General features: G+C 48.8%; 1 protein-coding gene and 1 non-coding gene across 8 annotated transcripts in view; one reads left to right on the top strand and one right to left on the bottom strand.

The window, feature by feature from the left end:
• Positions 1 to 21,621, bottom strand: part of TMEM63C (transmembrane protein 63C) — an 83,535-nt gene that overhangs the window by 54,058 nt on the left and 7,856 nt on the right. For 5 of the 7 annotated variants that reach the window (XM_016926482.4, XM_063793803.1, XM_054666172.2 and 2 more), the window contains exon 2: positions 9,076 to 9,235. The exons of 1 other annotated variant lie outside the window; for it this stretch is intronic. The gene's annotated coding sequence lies outside the window, so the exon portion shown is untranslated. Of the gene's footprint in view, positions 1 to 9,075; positions 9,236 to 21,621 lie in introns of those variants that run through there. One more of the 7 variants, XM_016926486.4, reaches the window with a different exon arrangement.
• LOC112205486 (small nucleolar RNA SNORA32) lies at positions 4,150 to 4,276 on the top strand. Its single transcript, XR_002939438.1, has one exon. It is a non-coding gene; the product is annotated as a small nucleolar RNA SNORA32 (small nucleolar RNA).

Genomic DNA, 21,621 nt, shown 5'->3' with positions numbered 1-21,621 from the left:
ACCCAATCTGCAGTGCCTGGGGAGGCCTCCTGGACCAGGCTGTGATGGAATCAGCTAGAAGGGCTTTCTTCGCTCTCCTTAACTTGGCCAGCAAGGCCTGGGTGTGGGGCCCTGCCTAGTGTTCTGGCTTCAACATGTCAAACTTCCCCCTCACTTCCATCTCCAGCCTCCTAGGTTGTTCCCTCAGTTCCTGGAGCATGCCACCTTCCCTCCTGCCACAGGGCCTTTGCATATGCCAGTCCCACCACCTGGAAGGTTCTCTCTCCCATTACTTGATTCATTCTCCCCCTGGTTAATCTCAGCTCCATTTTTGCTTCCTTAGGGAAGAGCTCAGGCCAGGCCCAGCTCCCCAAGTCCTATGCCTCTGAGCATCTTGGGAGGCAGGCATCATGTATGCAGTAAATGTGGATTTCTAGTACTAGACTCTCTGGGCCCAAGTTCTGCCTCTGCTACTTACTAGCCCCATGTCTTTGGGCAAGCTTCTTAACCTCCCTATGCCTCAGTTTCCTTATCTGTAAAATGGAGATGTTAATAGCACCTACTTATTGGGTAGATGTGAGGTTTAATAGAGCCAACTCACATGAAACATTAGAGCAGTGCCTAGCACATTGCAATGGCTCAATAAAGTTAAGTATAATTTTCCTTGTTGTACCTAGTACATTCAATGTTGTTTACGGGATGACGTAGCAGACGGCTGACTCCCCACACCTCCCCGCAAAGGGAAGCTCCTTGACAACAGAGCCCTTGGCTGTGTTTGCTGATTATTTCCTCTGCTGTGCTGGATAGGGTTGAGTGCTTTACAAATATTTGCAGAAGAAAGGAAAGATTGGCAGTGGGTTGGGGTAGGACTCATTTGGCCCCCATGATGAGAGTGTTTTGGCTGGAGGAGAGCTTACAAATCATCTAACTTAAGCCCTCCTTCCACAGAGGGACAAAGGGAGCTGCTGGTGAGCATTTCCCTGGGTTTCCAGTCTCAGGGGGCTGAGCAGCCCTTGCCCACCTCTGTCTCCCCCTAGGGCTTTGCTCAAAGCCTATCATGGCAAAATCTCAGACTGAGGCATCTGTTTCTGTTTTGATTTAAAAAAAAATGTGGCGCATCTCATATTTGAGTGTTGTGGAGCAAATATATTCACCACAACTGGGTGAAGCTGCGGGATCCAGTTTGACCCTGAGTTATTGCTGCAATTCTCGTCTCCGTGGTAACAAGTCCCCACTAAGTCTTCAGCCAGCAAGGCTGGGCAATGGCTCAGCTCAGCTCCTGTTTTGCAGGGCCCCTGGGCTAAGATGCCGGCAGGCAGCCAGCATGGTTCTCCCTCCAGCCTCTCCCCTGACTGCTTCCTCTGCAGGAGTCTGGAGGGGGCAGGAAGGAGGAGAAGGAGGTGAAGCAGCCATAGGGATATAGCAGCAGAGGCTCTGACCGCAGAGTCAGCTCCAGCTAGAGCCGGGTTGGAGGCTGCCAATGGGGAGGTGCCTACCAGCAGGAGCAGCCTACTGGGGCCATCACACCCCACCTCCTGCTGCTGCCAGGGTGGGCTCTGATCAACCAAAGCTCTGCAGCCAGTCACACTCAGATCCAACCAGCTGTTGACAATTTATTACTGTCTAGATAGAGCCACCCTGCACTGAACACCTGCTCTGGGCCAGCCCCGAGCTAGGTGCTGAAGAGGCAGGGATCCATTACATATGGCCTGTCCTCAGCAAGCACACAGTCAGGTGGAGGAGACCCAAGTGGTGTGAAAGTAGCCAGAATAAAGAACAACGGGTGCATGGCCAGGCAGGAAAAGCAAGATGCAGACGGCACATGGAGAATGCTGCCTCCTGTGTGTCTCCATTTCCTCTAGAAGGATGCACAAGAAACTGTTGCCAGTGCTTGTCTTCTGGGTAGGGAACTAGGTGGCGAGGAAGACTTACTTTTCACTCTGTTCTCTTTATTGTTTTTTTTTTTTTTTTTTCAAGATGGAGTTTCGCTCTTTTGCCCAGGCTGGAGTGAAGTGGCAGGATCTTGGCTCACTGCAACCTCCGCCCCCTGGGTTCAAGTGATTCTCCTGCCTCAGCCTCCTGATTAGCTGGGACTACAGGCGCCCACCACCACGCCCGGCTAATTTTTGTATTTTTAGTAGAGACAGGGTTTCACTATGTTGGCCGGGCTGGTCTCTAACTCCTGACCTCAGGTGATCCACCCACCTCGGCCTCCCAAAGTGCTGGGATTACAGGGATAAGCCACCACGCCCAGCGTCTTTATTGCTTTTTGAATTTTGTACTATATGCATACCTAACCGTTTTGAACAAAACAAAACAACAAAACCAAACTGAAAAGCAGCATCACCGGGTAAGTGTTGTAATAAGGATGTGGGCTTCTCAGTGCTGGACACCCAGAGAGGAGGAGTGGATAGCGCTGACACTTAGGGACTCTCTCTCCTCTCAGGAGCTCAGTTCCATGTGCCAGGTAGAGGGATGTGTGTGCGTGCGTGTGTGTGTGTGTGTGTGCCTGCCTGCCTGCCTCTGTAGCTATGTGTTTGGGATGTGCAGCGCTACTGGGCTGAACAGTATCCTCCCAAAATGCGTGTCCACGTGGAACCACGGAATGTGACCTTGTTTGGAAATAGAGTCTTTGCAGATGTAATTTGTTAAAATGAGGTCATACATGATGAGGGTGGCCCCTGAATCCAACGACTGGTGTCCTTAGATGAAGGCCATGAGAAGACAAAGGGAGAGACTGGAATAAGATAGCTGCAAGTCAAGGAATGCCAAGAACTGCTGACAACCCCCAGGAACTAGGAAGAGGCAAGTAAGGATCCTCCCCTAGGTCCTGCAGAGGGAGCATGGCCCTGCTGACACCTCGATTTCAGACTTCTGGCCTCCTTGGACTGGAAGAGAATAACTTTCTGTTGTTCAGAACCACACAGTTTGTGGTAATTTGTTGCAGGGCCCTGGGAAGCCAATACAGTGGGTCTATGCATTGGTGCTTGTGTGTTTTGAGGTGTGTCTGTCAATGTGTTTGTGTGTGTGTGTATCTGAGTATGTTTTGAGGGGTATTTGGTTGTGCTTGGGAATGTGTTTGTGATTATAATTTGGGTTTTAGATGCTTGTGTTTTGGGTTGCATGCATATTTATGTGTTCATATGTGTGCATGTTGAGTTGTATACACTTGTGTGTTTTGGGGCTTGTGTGAATTTATGTGTTTTTAGCCAATGATCTCTAGGGTCTCCCTTAGCTGTGTCATTCCAGAAGTCTGCCCTGGGGCCCCTGCTATAGGGAGCACCTAGAAGGGATGCTGGGCAATGGCAGTGGGGATGGAATGGACTCAAGAGCAGGTGGGAGCAGTGTCCTGTCTGGTCTAGGGCCACCTGGGAGAGGGCAGGGGCATCTCAAGTGTCCCCATCACACCTGCCCTGTCAGTGCAATGATCTCAGCCTCAGGAGTGGGGGTCCAGTAGGAGCCATGTCCTGGGGGCCCAGCCCCAGGGCCTTCTTGGAAGCCTTCAGCAGAGAAGAAACTGCCCCCGCTACTCCCAGAGACACCCTACTTCCTCTCCTCTTTGGTGTTAGTTTATGGGAAAGTGAACGCACACCCTTGAAACATTACAGCAATAGGTCTCACACTTTGGTGGGTCACAATCAGCAGCAGGGCTTGTTACATCACAGATCGCTGGGCCCTGCCCCAGGGTTTCTGCCACAACAGGTCTTGGGTAGCGCCTGAGAATCTGTATCTCCAACAAGTCCCTGAAGGATGCTGATACCGCTGGGCCAGGGACCTCACATTGAGAATCACTATCCTAGACCATAGAACAGGAGAGGGAGGCTCCTCTTTCAGCTCCCTCATCTGACCCCCAGACTTTGGTGTGGGCAGCCTCGTGTTTTTAGGATAGGCCCTGGAAAAGGCAGCCTCAAGCTGATTCTTTCAGTCTCACTGTCTCTCCCACCCGTCATTCACAAAATAATTTATTCAGCAAATTACAGTCCAGACTCTGTTCCCTGAACTCAAGGTGCCTATAGGCAAGACACAAGGCTCTAGTGGGTACACAGACCCCTAAGAAGACCATAACAAGACCGCATAGCTGCACTCTGGAGCTCTGTTCAAGGAGTACTGGGAGCACAGAGGAGGAGCTCCTGCCTCAGTCCTGGAGAATCCACAAAGGCTGCCTGGAGGAGGTGCCAGCCAAGGCAACTCTTAGAAGATGGATAGCTTCTCTTTTGCTGTGGGTGTGACCACAAAACATTTCCCACTTGGTTTTCTATCTGCTACCTTGCTCTTAGCCAGCCTATTGGGAACATTTTATGAACACTTTATTAAACTGTTACCAAAAAAAAAAAAAAAAAAAAAAAAAGACAAACAGCACTAGATCACTTTAACTGAGCACTTATTACCTGCCAGGTGCTGTGCTAAGACTCTGGAAGCACGAGAGCACCTGTGTCCTCACATCACCACCAAGAGGGGAACTATTGTCCTTGAGTGAGATTTGAGCCTAGCCAGTTGGCCTCAAGGCATCACATTTCTAGCCTGAGGACACATGGGCCTCCTACCATGTGGAGGACAGGGCAGAACATTCCGGGAGGAGACCTGGGCATGCATAAAAGCCGAGAGACAGATGGGGAGCGGGGGCAGGACAAGATGTGAGCCTAGTTCAGGTCCCCTGGATGGAAATGCACCACCCCTCAGGGGCAGCAGAGCCAGGATGGGGGCCAGGTTGAAGCCTATTTCTGGGCTCTGGCGCCATCTGTCTAAATAGGGCCAGAGCCACGTTGGCTGCCTCGTGTGCTCTCTGAGCACAGCTGGTCCAGTGATGGGTGGGAGGCAGATGGCAGAGGCTGTGGGTCTGGCTCACAGGGCCTCACAGGGCCTGGGGAGCATGAGGGACCCGAGAATCCCTGCTACCATAGTGGGAGCTCTCTATTCACAGGTTTGCTTGTGATGAAGGTTAGCCCTGCAGGGAGGCTGTGCCGAGGGGCTGAGGGGTGGTGGCTGGCACAACCTCCATGACTCATGGTGGATCCACATCTTAGCTCCCTGGCAGTCTCCATGTGGCTCTGGGGATCATCAGAGCCTCCTCAACTACAGCACAAACTCCAGGGCAGGAGCCAGCATCCTCTGACCTTGCTCCTGCCCCTTGGGTGGGGGATCAGGAAAGCCACACTGATCCAGGCTGAGTGAGGACTTGAATGGAGACCTGAAGCCAGATGATGGAAAAAGAGAAAGTGAACTGCAGCCGCAGCAAGAGGTATTTCAGTTAGACACAAGGAAGCACTGGCCTGGGAGACTGAAGGGAGTACTAGCTATTTCTGGGGGAAGAGAGGGATCCCTCCTTCTGTCTGCGACAATCTGCCTCTCTGGAAAAAGGATGGTGGGGATTTCTCTCTCCTCGTCCTTCACCAGCTCCTCTCTCATCTCTCACCTACATTTTAGTTTCCCCTCCTTTCTTGCCTGCCTCCATTTCTGCCTTCGTTGTCTGAGTGGGCCTGGCTCATCACAGTGTTGCTGGGAGCCTTTGAGCAGGGACACAATTCAGCCAGTGTTCGCTGAGTCCCACACCTGCTGGAGGTGAAGGAGTCCAGGCCCTGCCCAGAGCACTTCCAGCCATGTGGAGACACGAGACAGGAAAACCGGTGCCTACACCCAAGGCAGAGTAAGAGCCACACACTGAGAAAGGAACAAGCCAAGCTGTGGGGCTCAGAGATCACAGCCCGGGGGGTCAAGGAAGGCCTCGGAGAGGTGGCATTTGGAGACTGGGTGAGATTTCCATACTGACAGAAACCAGTGGGAACAAGGATAGTCCAGGCAGAGGGACAAATGAGAGGAAGAGGGAAACAGAGAGTGGACTGTTCTGGAAATGGCAGGCAGACTAGCTTGGCTGAAGAGGCGGGATGAGAAGGGTCTGGTGAGATAACAGGCAAGTTGGGACCAGATCATGAGGCCCTGAATCTCGGTTGAATGATTTGCACTTGACTGTGTAGGCAGTGCGGAGCTATTGAAGGTCTTGGAGGAAGGGCATGGCATTATCTGGGCTGGGACTAGAAGAGCTTCTAGATTTTGCTCCTATCCTAGGATCTCACGAAAGGCATTTGGCCTTGATTCTGAGCCCCCGGGCCTCTCAGGAATCCCCAAGGGGAGCAAACAATCTGTGTGTCTCAAATGTTGCCTTTCCAGTGAGGTCTGTCCTGACCATTCTTCTTAATAACGCAGCTCCTCCGGCACCCCTGATTGCCCTCCCTTTCTTTCTCTGTGTTTTTTATTTCCCCCATTGCATTCATCTCCTTCTAACATACATCATCCATAATATGCTGTTCATTATCTGCCCCATTTGAATGAAAGCCCCCTGAGAGCAGGGTCATGTTTGTTTTACTTGCTGCTGCCTAGTCCAGTGCCTGGAATCTCAACAGATTCATTCATTCTTCAAGTGGATAAAGAGAAAAATACCACCTTGCGGGAACCAGCATGCTCTGGTTTGCCCCCTCCCTGTCCCTTTACTGCTGGCTTCCTGGGCTTGGCAGCACCGAGCCTCCAAGTGGAAAAATCTCTGAGAAAACCAAGCAGAGCTGCGCTGCTTCCCTCCTGCACTTCCCATCCTTGCCAGGAAACATTTGAACTGTTTCCTGCTCCTGCCAAAAACCACCACTATTTTCCTGTATCTCAGAGCGGAGGCCAGGCGAGGACAATTTCCCCACCTAAGGAAAGCTAGAAGTTTGCAGGACTGAAACAGCTCCACTTGGCAGCCTGGAGAACAACTTTGATGGTCTGATCAGAATCGCGGCAAATTCCCAAGTGCCCTCTCCATGCGTGCAGTGGCTCTGGGCATTTTGCTCCATTTTGCCCTCACCCTGACTCTACGAAGCAGGTGTTATCCTCCGCATTTCACAGACGGGAAAATACAGAAGTTCATTGATGTGGCCAAGGTCTCTCCACCAGATAAGGAGGCTGGTCTCAAATGCTGTTCTGTCCTGCCCCAGCCCAGGGCTTGTTCCTCCACAGTGTGTGGCCTCTCTTCCGCCAGAGGGGCTGAGATGCAGGATGGAGCTAGCTGAGTTCTCTGTCCCAAGATGCCAGATCATGGGTAGTCTCTGCTGGCCTCAGGCTTCCCACCTGAGCCATGGGAGCCAAGGTTTTGGCCACGGCCCCATGATGAATGAGGACCATGACGTCACGTCTGCTGCCTGGCCTGAACTCATCAGAGTACACATTATAACTGCGGTCACTGCCTGTCTGGGCAATGGCCAAGTGTCCTCTCTTGACTCTGATGTGGACCAAGGCTGGAGCTCAAAATAGGGCTCACTGCATTTGCAGGCCCAGTGGATCCAAGGGAAACCAACCCTAGCCTTGTGTGCGGATGCAGGGCCCCAGATCCAGGTCCGCTCCTGGCCAGGCTATGGTTGGGGAGGCAGAAGAGCTTGGATCAAACCCCCAGATGTGGGCTGTAGGTGACTGCACTTCCATTCCTTAGGGACTCAGTTCACCCACTCTGAGAGTGGAAACCCTCTCCCAACAAACATTACTGATTCCTTACTACATGCAAGGCAGACGATATTCTTCTCTGCCTTCAAGCCCTTAAAGTGAAGTTAGAGCACAGTCATTAACTAGACAATGGGGAGTCATGGTTGGTTGTAGAGCCAGGGAATTGGATGACTGCACTGTGTCTTAGGGAGGTTGATCAGGCAGCAGACTATGGCTGGGAGAGAACAGACTTTTGCAGTGATCAGATCTAATGTGTTAAGCACTTACTGGGTGCTAGATGTTGTTTCAAGTACTTTACAGATATTACCGTAGTTAATCTTCACCCTAGGGTACTATTGTTAACCCCATTTTACAGATGAAGAGACAGAAGTACATAGAGATAACAAGGCCAGTAGGTGGTTGAGCTGGGATGTGAACCCATCTGGCTCCACTGCTGCCTCTTCTAGTAATCTTGAACAAGAGTCTGGCGTAGGGCTGGGGCCCTGGGAATGGCCAGAGGAACAGAAGTGAAACACTGCCTGTGGCTAAGGCTCCCTGCCCTGGAGGGCTCTCCCAAGAAAGGACCAGGAAATTATAAAGGGGACATAAAGAACCGTATCTAAGATTATTTTTATCAGTAACAGCAACAATCACGATGCTCTTGGCCAACACCCCATGCAGGATAGTATCTTCTTTCATGTAAGAGAGATTTGAGACACTCTCAAATAGAGAAATCTTATCACAGTTAGTGCTTCCTCTGGAAAGCTTCCTGGACTCTCTAATCCTTCCTCAAAGATTTATTTATTAATGTATTTACTTACTTAAATAGGGAAGAAAGCCTCACTTAGATGCTAACCTAGCTTCAATACCTTCTAGCTTGGGATGTCCAGTCACTGTCAACGTTCCTTTTGCAAAGTGGGGAGGAGTTGCTGGAGGTAACTGGGAAGGTGGAAGGAGAGGAAGAGGAGCTTGGGGCACAGGCTGGGCTGAGGGGCAAGGGGAGGCCACTGAGCCCAGGAAGGGCTGTCTGAAGCCAAAGGGCTTCCCGCGCTGTTTTGACAAGATTACACCTGATTCCTCTGAGATGTTCAACCACAACATTGGAAACTACACTATTGATATAAGTAATACTTGAGAAGTAAAAAGAGATTGCGGTTGGATTCTGCCTCTAAGATCCCTAGCTCTAGCAGTCTATGAAGATACCATCTGTCTTAATCCTTTCCTAGAGGATAAAGTGTCAAGAGTTAGGGAACTCTTGGAAGAACCGCATCTGGCCGGATTCTAGGCTTGCCCCAAACCAGAGTCAGCTGGGCAAGAACCACCAGGAGGCCCAGCTAGCAGCTCAGCCCCGGGGGAATTTCCAGGGGACAGAGGACATCCTAACCAAAACCAGAGCATCTTCTGCCCCTTCCCAGGCCTCATGGGCAGGGTCACCTGGGACAGCACCCTTCGGAATGGGGTTAGGCCGTTCTGCCCCTTTCCTGGCAGGTTGTGTGTTTGGGAGGGCTTAGGGAGGGTCTTTGCCCAAGTGCTGGCTAGAGAGCTGCAGGCCATGGGCGGCCAGGATGGCCACATTTCCCAGGCTCAAGGTGGGGAGCTGGTGCTAGGGCTTAGCCCTGATGGGTGATGGGATGATGCCGGGGCACCTACCTGGAACAGCAGCTGAAGTTTGGGGCTCAGGCCCCACGTGGCCTCTGGGCTGTAATAGGACCTTCCCTCCTCTTGATCAGTCCCCAGGAAACGGTCCTTCTGAGTGGCCCAGCGGTGTCCCCCCTCGATTCCTGACTCCGAGGGAGGCTCCTCCAAGGCTCTATGGCACAGGGACAACAGAACCCTCTCAGTGCAGGCGGGCATGCATCCCAGTCCTCCCTGGCCTCCTTGTAGCTCCTTCCCAAGCCCAGGCTGGCCAAGCCCCTCCCAACTCCAACGTGCTTGTCAGTATCTCCTACAAGGCCTGCCTTGGGGAGCTGTGATGGGGTGAGGGGTACTCCAGAAGCATCCATGACCCCCAGCCTGCCCCAGCTCCAAATCCAGGCCAGCCAGTGCCCACCCCTGAGGTAGGTGAGCTGGGAGCTACCATTCAACCCAGCTGAGCAGCAGCTGTGGGGAGCGGGCCATGGAGACAGCACAGCACTGGGAGTCCAGGCACCAGCTCTGTCACTTCCCCTGCTGAGCTGGAGCACCCCACTTTCCCTTGCTGCTGTGGGGGTGTTCAGCCTAGATGCACAGACAATGCCAGCAGGGTTGAGCTGGGGGAGGTCAAAGGGGTCATACACATCACCCACTTCAGAATCATCTGCAGGAGGAGGGGGAGGGCTTGCTAAAATGCAGGTGGAAGGGCGCTACCTTGACCCACTGAACTTGAATCTCCAGGAGGGTGTTTGGGAACCTGCATTTTAACAAGTTCCCCACATGGGTGCCCATGAAGTAAGACTCAGTAGATGACACACTGGGAAAGGGCAGAAAAGTCCAAGGATGATTTTATAATCCACATAAAGGGATCATCGGTCCCTTTCCTGAAAGCAGCATCACAGGAGCCCAGCCTCTGCAGCCAGCTAGCCAGGGAGCCCTGGCAGCTTGCTCAATCCTCTCTAGCTCTCATTTTCCTCATGGATAAAATAAAGATTGGCGGTGAACTCTTGGGCCCGCCCACATCTGAAATTGTGAATGCAAGGAGAGGTGAACCCACTGAGAAACGAATTTAAAAACAAAGTTCAGGGTGAGGCATTTTAACTGGTATTCTCCCCTTTATAATTTGTTTCTTCTTAAATATTCTTGTTTGTTTTGTTTTTTTGAGATGGGGTCTCACTATGTTGCCAAGGCTGGTCTCCAATGCCTGGGCTCAATTGATCCTCTCGCCTCCGCCTCCTAGATAGTTAGGATTACAGGCACATGCCACCATGCCCAGCTTTAAATATGCTCTTTAAATTCTGAAAATAACATGCTTAGGGGGAAAAAAAATCAAACCATTCAAAATAATACACAATGAAAATGAAATCCACGCTAGGCGTGGTGGCTCACACCTGTAATCCTAGCACTTTGGGAGGCCGAGGTGGGAGGTTCACTTGAGCCCACAAGTTAGAGACCAGCCTCGGCAACATGGCAAAAACCCGGTTCCACAAAAAGTACAAAAAAAAAAAAATTAGCTGGATGTGGTGGTGTCCGCCTGTAGTCCCAGCTACTCGGGAAGCTGAGGTGGGAGAATTACTTAAACCCAGCAGGTCGAGGCTTCAGTGAGTCATGATAGTGCCACTGCACTCCAGCGTGTGTGACAGAGCAAGACCCTGTCTCCAAAAAAAGGAAGAAAGAAAGACAGAAAGAAAGAGAAAGAAAGAAAGAAAGAAAGAAAGAAAGAAAGAAAGAAAGAAAGAAAGAAAGAAAGAAAGAAAAAAGAAATATGGCATGGATGTCCCTGCCATCTCAGATCTATGCCCCACTCTCCAACATAAGTATCGTTTCCTAAATTTTCCTCGAGAATTTTTTTCAGAAATATGAACATACACACACACACACACACACACACACACACACACACACATATATATATATCTATGCCTGCATCTTTATTTTAAACCCAACCAGGAACATATTCCCAGTACTTATATTTGCTTTGCTAATTAACATACATCACACATCTCTGCATACCAGCACAGACAGATCCCTCCATTCTTTTCATAGCTCATAGTGTTCCACTGAACCGATGCACTACACTTTCTGTGAATCTGTCCTTGTTGATTGATATTTAGGTTATTTCTACATTTTTTGCTGCACAAGCAAAGCTGTAATGAACATCTTTGTTTTTTCTCGTTTGTTTGTTTTGAGACAGCATCATACTCTGTAATGAATATCTTTGTTTATTCTTGTTTATTTGTTTTGAGACAGCGTCATACTCTGTTGCCCAGGCTGGAGTGCAGTGGTACGATCCCAGCTCACAGTAGCTCAACTTCCTGGGCTCAGGCGATCTTTCCACCTCCATCTCTCAAGTAGCTAGAACCACAGGTGCCCACTACCACGCCCGGCTAATTTTTTTGTTGTTGTTGAGACGGAGTTTCGCTCTTGTTGCTCAGGCTGGAGTGCAGTGGCGCAATCTCGGCTTACTGCAACTTCTGCCTCCCGGGTTCAAGGGATTCTCCTGCCTCAGCCTCCCGAGTAGCTGGGATTACAGGCATGCGTCACCACACCCGGCTAATTTTGTATTTTTAACAGAGACGGGGTTTCTCCATGTTGGTCAGGCTGCTCTGAAACTCCCAACCTCAGGTGATCCGCCCACCTCGACCTCCCAAAGTGCTGGGATTACAGGCGTGAGCCACCTCACCAGGCTTAAATTTTTTTTTAATTTTTGTAGAGATGAAGTCTCACTTTGTTGCCTAGGCTGGTCTCAAACTCCTGGGCTCAGGTGATGCGCCTGCCTTAGCCTCCCAAAGTGCTGGGATTACAACCATGAGCCACCGTGCCCAGCCTACATCTTTGACTTTATATCTTTGTGCACATATATGAGGCCAGCTAGAGGATATCCCTGGGTCAAAACTTATGTGAACCTAACATTCTGATAGATATTGCCAAATTGTCCTCCAATGAGGGTGAACCAGTTTGCTCTGCCCCAGCAACTCATACCCTCACAAGTGTGCATTATCAGATTGTTGGATTTTTACAGTGAGTTTAAAAATGGTATCTTGTTTCAATTTGCAATTTGGTTGTCAAAAAAGACAGACGTATTTTCCTGTTTATTGACTGAATAGCCTTTGCACTTATTTTTCTGTGACTTGTCTGTGTCCATCCTTTCTAATTTCTTATTGATTTTTAAAGAAGTTTTTCTAAATTAAGGCAACTTACTTCTTGTCATGTGTATTGCAAATTGTCATTCATCTCTTTTTGAGTTTATTTATGGCATCCTTTGGACTTGCTTAAAAAGCCTTTCCCATTTGAGAATCATGAAAGTATTTGCCCATATTTTCAACTTGTATTCTTAAAGGTTTCTTCCTCCTTTTCTTCTTCTCCTTCCTCCTGTTGTTGTTGTTGTTGTTCTCCTTCCTCCTCCTCCTCCTCCTCTTCTTCTTCTTCCTCTTCCTCCTCTTCTTCTCCTTCGTCTTTGCCTTATTCTTTCTTGAAGCAGGGTCTCACTCTGTTGCCCAGGCTGGAGTACTTATGTGACACAATCATAGCTCACTGCAGCCTTGAACTCCTGGGCTCAAGTGACTCTCCTGCCTCAGCCTCCCGAGTAGCTGCAACTACAGGCACGCACCACCACCCCTGGCTTTCTTCTTTCTTTTTAAAATATCTTTGCCCCCTCTAGAATTTATTTTGATGTAGGGATTGTGGTAGGGCCCAACTTTATTATTTTTTTCAAAGGGCTACACAGTTGTCCTAAAGTCATGTTTGAATAATCCATTTCCTGCTCCCCTACCCAACAATCCTCCCTCTAAATTCAAAATTCCAATTTGACTATGTAGGAGGATGGATACAAAGAGCATAAACTCAGAGTCAAGTGCTTGGTTCAAATTTCCACTCTACTGGACCTAGGATAAGTTGCCTACCCTTTCTGTGCCTCAGGTTCCTCATCTAAAAATGGAGGTAACAATAACGCCATCTGCATGGAGTTATTGTGAGGATTAAATGAGTTATTACAGGTAAAGGGTGTAGAAAGATGCAACTAATCTATGGTACCCACAAGAGGCTGAACCTTAGATGTAAAGGCTCACATAGGTGGAAAGTGAAAGGATGGAAAAAGTCATTCCATGCAAATGGTAACCAAAAGAGAGCAAGGATGGCTGTATTTATACAGTCAAAAGCTGCCACAAAAGACAAAGGAGGCTATTACATAATGATAAAGAGTCAATTCACCAGGAAGATATAACAACTATAAATACATATGCACCTAACAGCAGAGCACCCAAATATATGAAGAAATATTGACAAAACTGAAGGGAGAAATAGACAACACCACAATAATAATTGGAGATTTCAGTACTCCTTTCAATAATGGATAGAATAGACAGAAGATCACTAAGAAAAGGGAGAAGTAGGCCAGGCGCGGTGGCTCATGCCTGTAATCCCGGCACTTTGGGAGGCCGAGGCAGGCGGATCACCTGAGGTCGGGAGTTCGAGACCAGCCTGACCAACATGGAGAAACCCCATCTCTACTAAAAATGCAAAATTAGCCAGGCTTGGTGGCGCATGCCTGTGATCCCAGCTACTTGGGAGGCTGAGGCAGGAGAAATGCTTGAACCTAGGAGGTGGAGGTTGTGGAGAGCCGAGATTGCACCATTGCACTCCAGCCTGGGCAATAAGAGCGAAACTCTGTCTCAAAAAAAAAAAAAGAAAAAGAAAAAGAAAAAGAAAAAGAAAAAAGAAAAGAAAGAAAAGAAAAGAAAATGGAGAACTTGAGCAACACTATAGACCAATTGGACCTAATAGACATATGCAAAAACTCCTCCAAACAGCAGCAGAATATACATTATCTCAAGCACATACGGAACATTCTCCAGGATAGCTCACACCTTAGGCTACAGGTAAAGAATAGGACAGTGGCCACACAGAGGAACTACTATATGGTGGTGTTTACTATTATTATTATTGCATATTAGGTGTGCTTTGTTTATCAGTCTGTGAAGCCGTTCCATCATTTGACAAATATCTACTACTATGTGTCAGGCCCTATTCCAAGTGCCAGGGAATCAAGAATGAAGTAGTCTTAAGAGCTGCTCCTGCCACCTCTGGTTAGACTTAGTACTGGTTATTTTAGCCCTTTTACTGATATTTTCAATTTCTTCCATTATATTTAAAAGGTTAAAGTCTGTTTATATACAAACAAGCTATATATTTTTGCTTCTAATAGTTATTACCAATCATGTTGGTATATTCTTTTATTATTTCTAATTTTTTTTCAGTTGACAATCTTGTTCTTTTTTCTCCAGGTTGGCAATCTTACCGTCTACAATTTTGATAAATTTAGCACTTTTATAACTTACATTTTCAAAATTTGTGTTGGCTTGTACCTCTAGAGTGGTATTAAAGAATTACAGTCGTGATCATTCTTTCCTTGTGTGTGTTTATGTCTGAATACACACACAAGCACACATAGGCATACACAAAATCATGTTAAGCAATATCCATCTATTCCTATGAAGTAAGAGTTAAAATCAGAGACATGTTGAATTTTATCAAATGCATTTTAGACATTTTTAGCACTTATGAAGTTCCTTGTATGATTTTTTATTTCTTTTGAGCTATTAGTTTGTTCAATTACATTAATAGTTTTTCTACTATGGAATTTATATTTCTGGAATACAGCCCCACTTGCTTGTGGTATGTTCATTTTTGTAACATAATGCTGTGAGTCCATTTATTGCTATTTATGAATTTTGCACCACTATTCATAAGATTTTTTAGTTATTTTTCTCTTTTTGTGCTATCTTTGTCAAGGTTTGGTATCCATGTTGTTCGTGCTTCATAGAATAATTTAGAATCTCTCTTTCTCTGTGATTTGGTGTAGTTGGTGCAGTTTAAATAACATTGGCATTATCTGTGCCTTGGAGGTTTGATAGAAACTAGAAGTGATCTGAACCTTAGTTTTTTTGGAGGAGAATTTTATGAAAACTCAGTTTCTTCAGTGATTATTGGTCTGTTGGGATTTTCTACCTCTCCTGATGTCAAACTGATGATTTACATTTTCCCAAAAAATCATCAGTTTCAGCTAGTTTTCAACTGGATTTACATATGGCCAAACACAGTACCAATAATAATAATAATAATAATAATAATAATAATAATTCTATTTTCTCTGTATCAGTGACTATTTCCCCATTTTAATGTTCAATTTTGTATATTTGCCTCTAATCCTCTCCTAACCCCTATTAGATTATCTCATCTCTAAAAAATCATAAAATGACACATGATTTTCCCCCCAGGACCCTATTTACTATGTACACAACTCAGAAATAGAAGAGCTGAAATCAGAGAAGGGGATGAGAGGGCAGCAGAGGGACAGCTTGATACAAAGTCAGTCAACAAACATTTCAGACGTGCAAAGAGCCGGCACAGGTATTCCCTGGCTTTAAGCACCCACGGCTGCTTTTCCCAACTCCCCCACCCCAGTGAAACCTGCCAGTTCCCTGAGTCCTTCACACCCAGCCGTCACCTCCTCTTGGACCCTTTCCTGACTCCCCAGGGAGATGTCAGCACCTTTCCATAGACATCTCAGATTACTTTTCTTCAACTTTGAACAATTCATTTAAACCAACTGAATTAACAAATGTAAACATTCCGTCATTTTTGCTTCAGCTGTTCTTTGTTAAATGAAGTGTTACTGACAAGTTAGAAGTCCTTCCTTTTCCCCTTTCAGTCTCAGCTCCTACTCTCTCCAAGGCACTACACACATGATCTTGGTAGGCATTGCAACAGAAATTAGTAAATCCATAAATCATAGCTAGTACAGTTTTGTGTTTTTTGCGAAAATTAAATTTTCAGCCAGGCACAGTAGCTCACACCTGTAATCCCAGCACGTTTGGAGGCCCACATGGGTGGATCACTTGAGCCCAGGAATTTGTGACCAGGTTGGGAAACATAGCAAAACCCCATCTCTACAAAAAATACAAAAAATACAAAAAAAAATTAGCTGGGTGTGGTGGTGTGCATCTATAGTCCCAGCTACTCAGGAGGCTGAGGTGGAACGATCGCTTGAGCCTGAAAAGTGGAGGCAGCAATGAGTCAAGATCGCACCACTCCACTCTAGCCTGGGCAACAGAGCAAGACCCTGCCTCAAAAAAAAAAAAAAAGAAAAAGAAAAAGAAAATTAAAGTTTCACTAATGGCATTATTTTGCAATTTCCTTTTTTTGCAACATTCTTTTTGAAATTTATTCATGTTAATACAGGATGTATCCATATGTGTATGTACATATATATCAACTTTGCTAAGGTATAATTTATAAAAAAATAAAACTCCCCAGTTACACATAGTTTAACTGCTGCACAGTATCATAGTTTTATTCATTATTCTATTATTGCAGATATTGAGGTTGAGGTCTGTCTTTTTTTTTCTGTTTGGTTGCCCAGGCTATAGTGCAGTGGCACAATCATAGCTCACTGAAACCTCAAACTCCTGGGCTCAAGCAATTCTCCCACCTCAGCCTCCCAAGTAGCTGGGTCTACAGGTACACACCACCCCACTTGGCTATTTTTTTTTCTTAGTAGATACAGGGTCTTGCTATGTTGCCCAGGCTGGTCTTAAACTCCTGGGCTCAAGCAATCCTCCCACCTGGGCCTCCAAAGTGCTGGGATTACAGGCGTGAACCACAGAGTCCAGCCAAGACCTCTTTTTTGCATTTCAAGCATTGCTGCCCTAGATACCCTTGGAGCTGTTTCCTTATGCACATGTGTGAGTTTCTCTAGGTAATGTATACCTAGATGTGAAATCGTTGGTCATAAAGCATATACACATTCGGCTTTACTAGCATTCTTGCCAGAATGTCTCATGGAGCTTTGTATTGCTATTTTCACAGAATGTTATTATTTTTCTCAAGCTATTGTCATTAAGCCATTTCCTTGTTTACCCACACCGTTCCCCATGAACTACTGGAGGACCTGTGTGTGACTGGCACTCAATGAACACTTGAAAAGTGAAAGGATGAAGTCCTTTCTAGCAGAAGAGATAGACTCAAAGTGTTAAGGGCATTCAAGGCTGTTAAGATCTCATCTGGCTGAGATCCAGGGAGGGCTTCATCAAGGAGGTAGCATTTGAATTGGGCTTTGACGGACAGGAAGATGAACAGATGAGGATAGGGATAAGGACCAGGACTGGGATGGGGAGAGGCAGTGGCTCAGACAGTCCAGGGCACGTTTGATTTGCCAGAGCAATGGTTCTTAGCCGAGCTGGGGTGAGATGGGGCAGAAAAGCCAGGCATGTGTATTTTGCAAAAACTTCAAGGGCATCTGACACATCCCCCCGCCCCACACACAAATAACCCCTGAGTGGGAACAGAGCATGTGGGAAGGGAGCCTCACTGGAGAAGATGGGTTGGGCTTACTCCAAGATGAGCCTTCAATGGCAGGCTCTGGGTCAGAGCTGGGTTCAAAGGTAACTCCCAGGGGAAGCAAGCAGAGTCACGGGGACACCAGGCCCTGGGATAGGGCTGGGTCAGAAAGCCTGCTCTTCCCACTCACTTCCCTTCCTCTGTCTCTGGGAACAGATCAGGGCTGCGATGGTCTGGGTTCCCTCCCCAGCCACACAGGAGGGTGCTGGGACTGGGGCTCCTTCTGCTCCTCCACTTGGCAGCTCTGTGACCCAGGCCAGGGGCTTCCTGTCCCTTCCTCCCTGGCTGCTCCATGCAGCACAAGCTGCATGTATGTGCCTGGGCCAGGGCCCCAAGAAGCCCCTCCATGGAGTGTGGAGCCTGTGCCTGGCCTTGCCGAGTCCCCTTCCTTTGCCTCGGCTCAGCCCCTCGGAACCTGGGTGGGGGCGGGGTGGGAATCCTAGCCTTCTACCTTCCCTGCTCCCGTGACTCGAGATGTCCTTCAGCAGAATCTGGTTCTGGGCGCCCTGCCCAGAGTGGAGGGGAAGGGGAGAAACGCACGACCTTCTCTTCCAAGTCTTTTCGTCTCAAGCAACTTCAGCAAAACCACCAGCCCCAGCAGTAAGAGGTGAGCTCAGGATGTGTCAGCTGTGCTTGGGAGGACGGCACACAGGTGGCTCCCCTGGACACAGACTGGCCATGGCCCCAGTTTGGGTTCTGCTGCTTTGGTGTGTGAGTGTGGTTGCAGCTGTCACAACCTCTCAAGCCACAGCTTTCTTATCTATTGAGCGGGTGACTCAGACTTGCTTTCTCTCCCAAGGCGTGGAGAGGATTAAAGAGTAATGACAGAGAATGTGAGGCTGTTGAGTGGCTCCAGGGCCTCAAGCCAGGCTTATCGTTCAGGCTGTTGTTCTTCTGCTGCCTGAGAAGGTCTCCCCAAGCCAGGCCTAGTTGACACGCCTGGGCACATGAGGCGCCAGCCAAGGAAGGATCCCTGGTCCAGCAACAGCTTGTTCATTGTATGAAAGGACACTCCCTGCCCACACCACACAGACACACACAGACACACACAGACACACACAGACACACACACACACACACACACCCCTTTGGTTCTGAGAAGATTCCCCCTCTGCCAGGTCCTCAGGGATGTGAGAAGCCTTTTTGATTTTTTATTTTGTTTTGTTTTTTGAGACAAGGTCTTGCTCTGTCGTCTGGGCTGGAGTGCAGTGGTGCAATCACAGCTCACTGCAGACTAAACCTCCTGGCCTCAAGTGATCCTCCCACCTCAGCCTTCTGAGTAGCTGGGACTACAGGCCTGGCTAATTTTTTCACTTTTTTGTAGAGACAAGGTCTTTCTATGTTGCCCAGGCTGGTCTTGAACTCCTGGGCTCAAGCAATCCTCCCTCCTAGGCCCCCCAAAGTGCTGGGATTATAGGCATGAGCCACCATGCATGGCCTGAAGCATTTTTGAAGGTGACAGTTCAGTTCTAACAGTGCCTGGAGCAGTCGACATTGTTGGTCAGCCATTCTTGAACATTGTTTGGTGTCATCAAAAAAGCATGGTCTGGCTGGGCACATTGGCTCACTCCTGTAATCCCAGCACTTTGGGAGGCTGAGATGAGTGGATCACCTGAGGTCAGGAGTTTGAGACTAGCCTGGCCAACATGGCGAAACCCTGTCTCTACCAAAAACACAAAGAAATTAGCCGACGTGTTGGCGCACGCCTGTAATCCCAGCTACTCGGGAGGCTGAGGCAGGAGAATCGCTTGAACCTGGGAGGCAGAGGTTGCAGTGAGCCGAGATAGTGCCACTGCACTCCAGAGTGGGCAACAGAACGAGACTCTGTTTCAAAAACAACAACAACAACAACAAAACATGGTCGCCATCCCAGGGGTCCCTGGACAGCTGGCCACTCAGCAAGCAGAGGGACGAGCAAATGGAAAGAAGGGGACTCCTGGTCACCAGGCCCCAAGCTGGGCACCTTTCTGCTTCCTCCCATTCATCCTTCCAGTGGCTCTGTGTGGAGGGGATTGCTTCACCATGTTGCAAATGGAAGACTCACGGAAGTGAAGTGAGCAGGTAATGAAATAGGTGGGAACGCAGCTCCCAAGTACTCCCCCAGGCAGCGTGTCCATGTATGACAGGTCCTCTGTGCTTCCATGTCCCCCATCAAAGCAGGATTGATTTCCCCACAGGGCCCTGGGTGCATGTTCCATTGCCCTCTATAGTGTTTCTACCCTATGGCCAAATCACTGCCACTCAGACACCCTAAGGCAATGAGTCCTCAACACCCAAAACCCAACGGACAGCTGTATCCCAGCGGACTGGCCACAGCTCCATCTTGCCCACCTATCTCTCCAAAGACCTTAGGGTCACTTGCTCTTCTGCTGGGACTCGATGGCCTGAGGCCAGCATGCACCTTGCTGGGCACAACTCTGAGAAGACTCAGCCAGAGTGAGGAGAAGGCTTCTGCCTCCAGGACCTTCCTTGGCCAGGCCACTCAGTAATGGGGAGGGGACAGTTTGGTTTCCTGTTGGAAGCTGGTCTTTCTGCCTCTGATCCTCTAAGGACACCAGAGGCCCTGGCTTGGCAGGAATGAAGGTCTACAGGCACAGGGCTGGGCATGACTCACTCACCTCCAGCCCAGCTCTTCCCATCTCATCTTGAGGGTGCTCGTGTCAAACGGCAGAGTGAAAGGCTGGGAAAAGCAGAAGGTGGGAGCCCAGGACACTTGGGTCCTAGTCCTAGCTTTCTAAGCAGGTCTATGCTTCGGTTTCCCTTTGGGGAGCATTACTAATGACTAGAAGGAGGCAGGAGGTGACAATGAGGCGCCCCTTCCCCGCCCACTCTGCCTCTGCATGTCTCAGCACCAGTCCCAGGGGTGTTGGCAAGGAATGTGGCAGCTTGAGTACATATCCTGCCCTAGAAACACAGAACATGGAGTCCTGGCCACACGTTGTTCTTCTTAAGAGCCACCCTCAGTTGGGCCTAAGCAATGCAGACAGATCTAGAGCAAGGACACACCATACTTCGTGAGCTGCCCACGTTCTCATCTCAGCTCCTCCTGTAACCCTACCTTGCAGGAGTTGCACCAGCCAACTCATGGGCAAGAATGTGGAGTTCCATTTACACCACCCATGCTGATGTGTAAGCTGTGAAAACCACTGCTCTCCCACGAGAGGAAAGAAGAGTGAGCATTGGGGCCCTACCTCAGGCAAAACAGGGCACTAAAAGCTGCTGATCTCACTGGAAGCTGAGCACTTCCTCTGAGCACTTTCATTACAGCCTTTCCCAGTGTGAGCCTGCCCATGGCCTGAGCACCACGTGGGTTCCTGCAAACTGGACGCTCTGTGCAAACAGCTCCCAGCACTTTACACCCATTATCTTTATGGTTCTTCCACCCGCCTCTTCCCAGGAAGAATCAGAGCAGAGGTTGTGGAATTCGAGAGTTGAGGCAGTGGGGAGGGTACAGGCCTGTAGGAAGCTCCACGGTGCCACTAGACACCCGCATTTTTGGGGGTGAACATCCTGTTAAATATGTTAAATATAATGGTCAGCTGGGGATGGAGGGGATGAAACTCCTCAAGGGCCCAAGCACAACTTGAAGCGGGCTGGGGAGGGCTGACCTGCCTTCCCAGCCTAGAAGGATGCCCTAGGCTGGCCGCAGAGGGAGAGAGCATCCTCTGAAGAAGAAATGACCATGTTTCCCCCATCAAGGCAGGAAACAGATGGCTTCCACCTAGACCAGAGACTCCAGGAATAATACTTCCCATTTGTAATAAACACTTGACAAGTTTCCAAAGCCCTCCCACCCATCTGGAGAAGGTGTTTTCATGCCTAGCTATCAGGTAGAGAAGCTGAGGGCAGAGTGCCTGCCGATAGAGGCACTCAGTCCAGCTCTCTGCTCTTTAAGTCTGGTTCTCACCACGGGGCCTCTCTGAGGCCTGATCCTTTCTCTGCTAGCTGGGAGGGACACATACCATGTGGTTTCCCTCCAGTATGGTGGGCCCTCTCCTCTCTGGTGCTATATTGTCACCCCACAAGCAGCTAGTTCTCATCTGGTTTACTGGGAACCCCATCCCTTCCCACAGGTCACCCCAGCAGCTCCTGGTGGTCATCATGCAACCCAAGGCTCCTGTGAAGCCAGCAGGGGCCAGCGTCAGGGGTTCTGTGCTCAGAGGGTGT

Source organism: Pan troglodytes, chromosome 15 (genome assembly GCF_028858775.2).
Source record: "Pan troglodytes isolate AG18354 chromosome 15, NHGRI_mPanTro3-v2.0_pri, whole genome shotgun sequence".
Taxonomy (NCBI): Eukaryota; Metazoa; Chordata; class Mammalia; order Primates; family Hominidae; genus Pan; species Pan troglodytes.
This window is presented reverse-complemented; position numbering and strand designations above follow the sequence as displayed.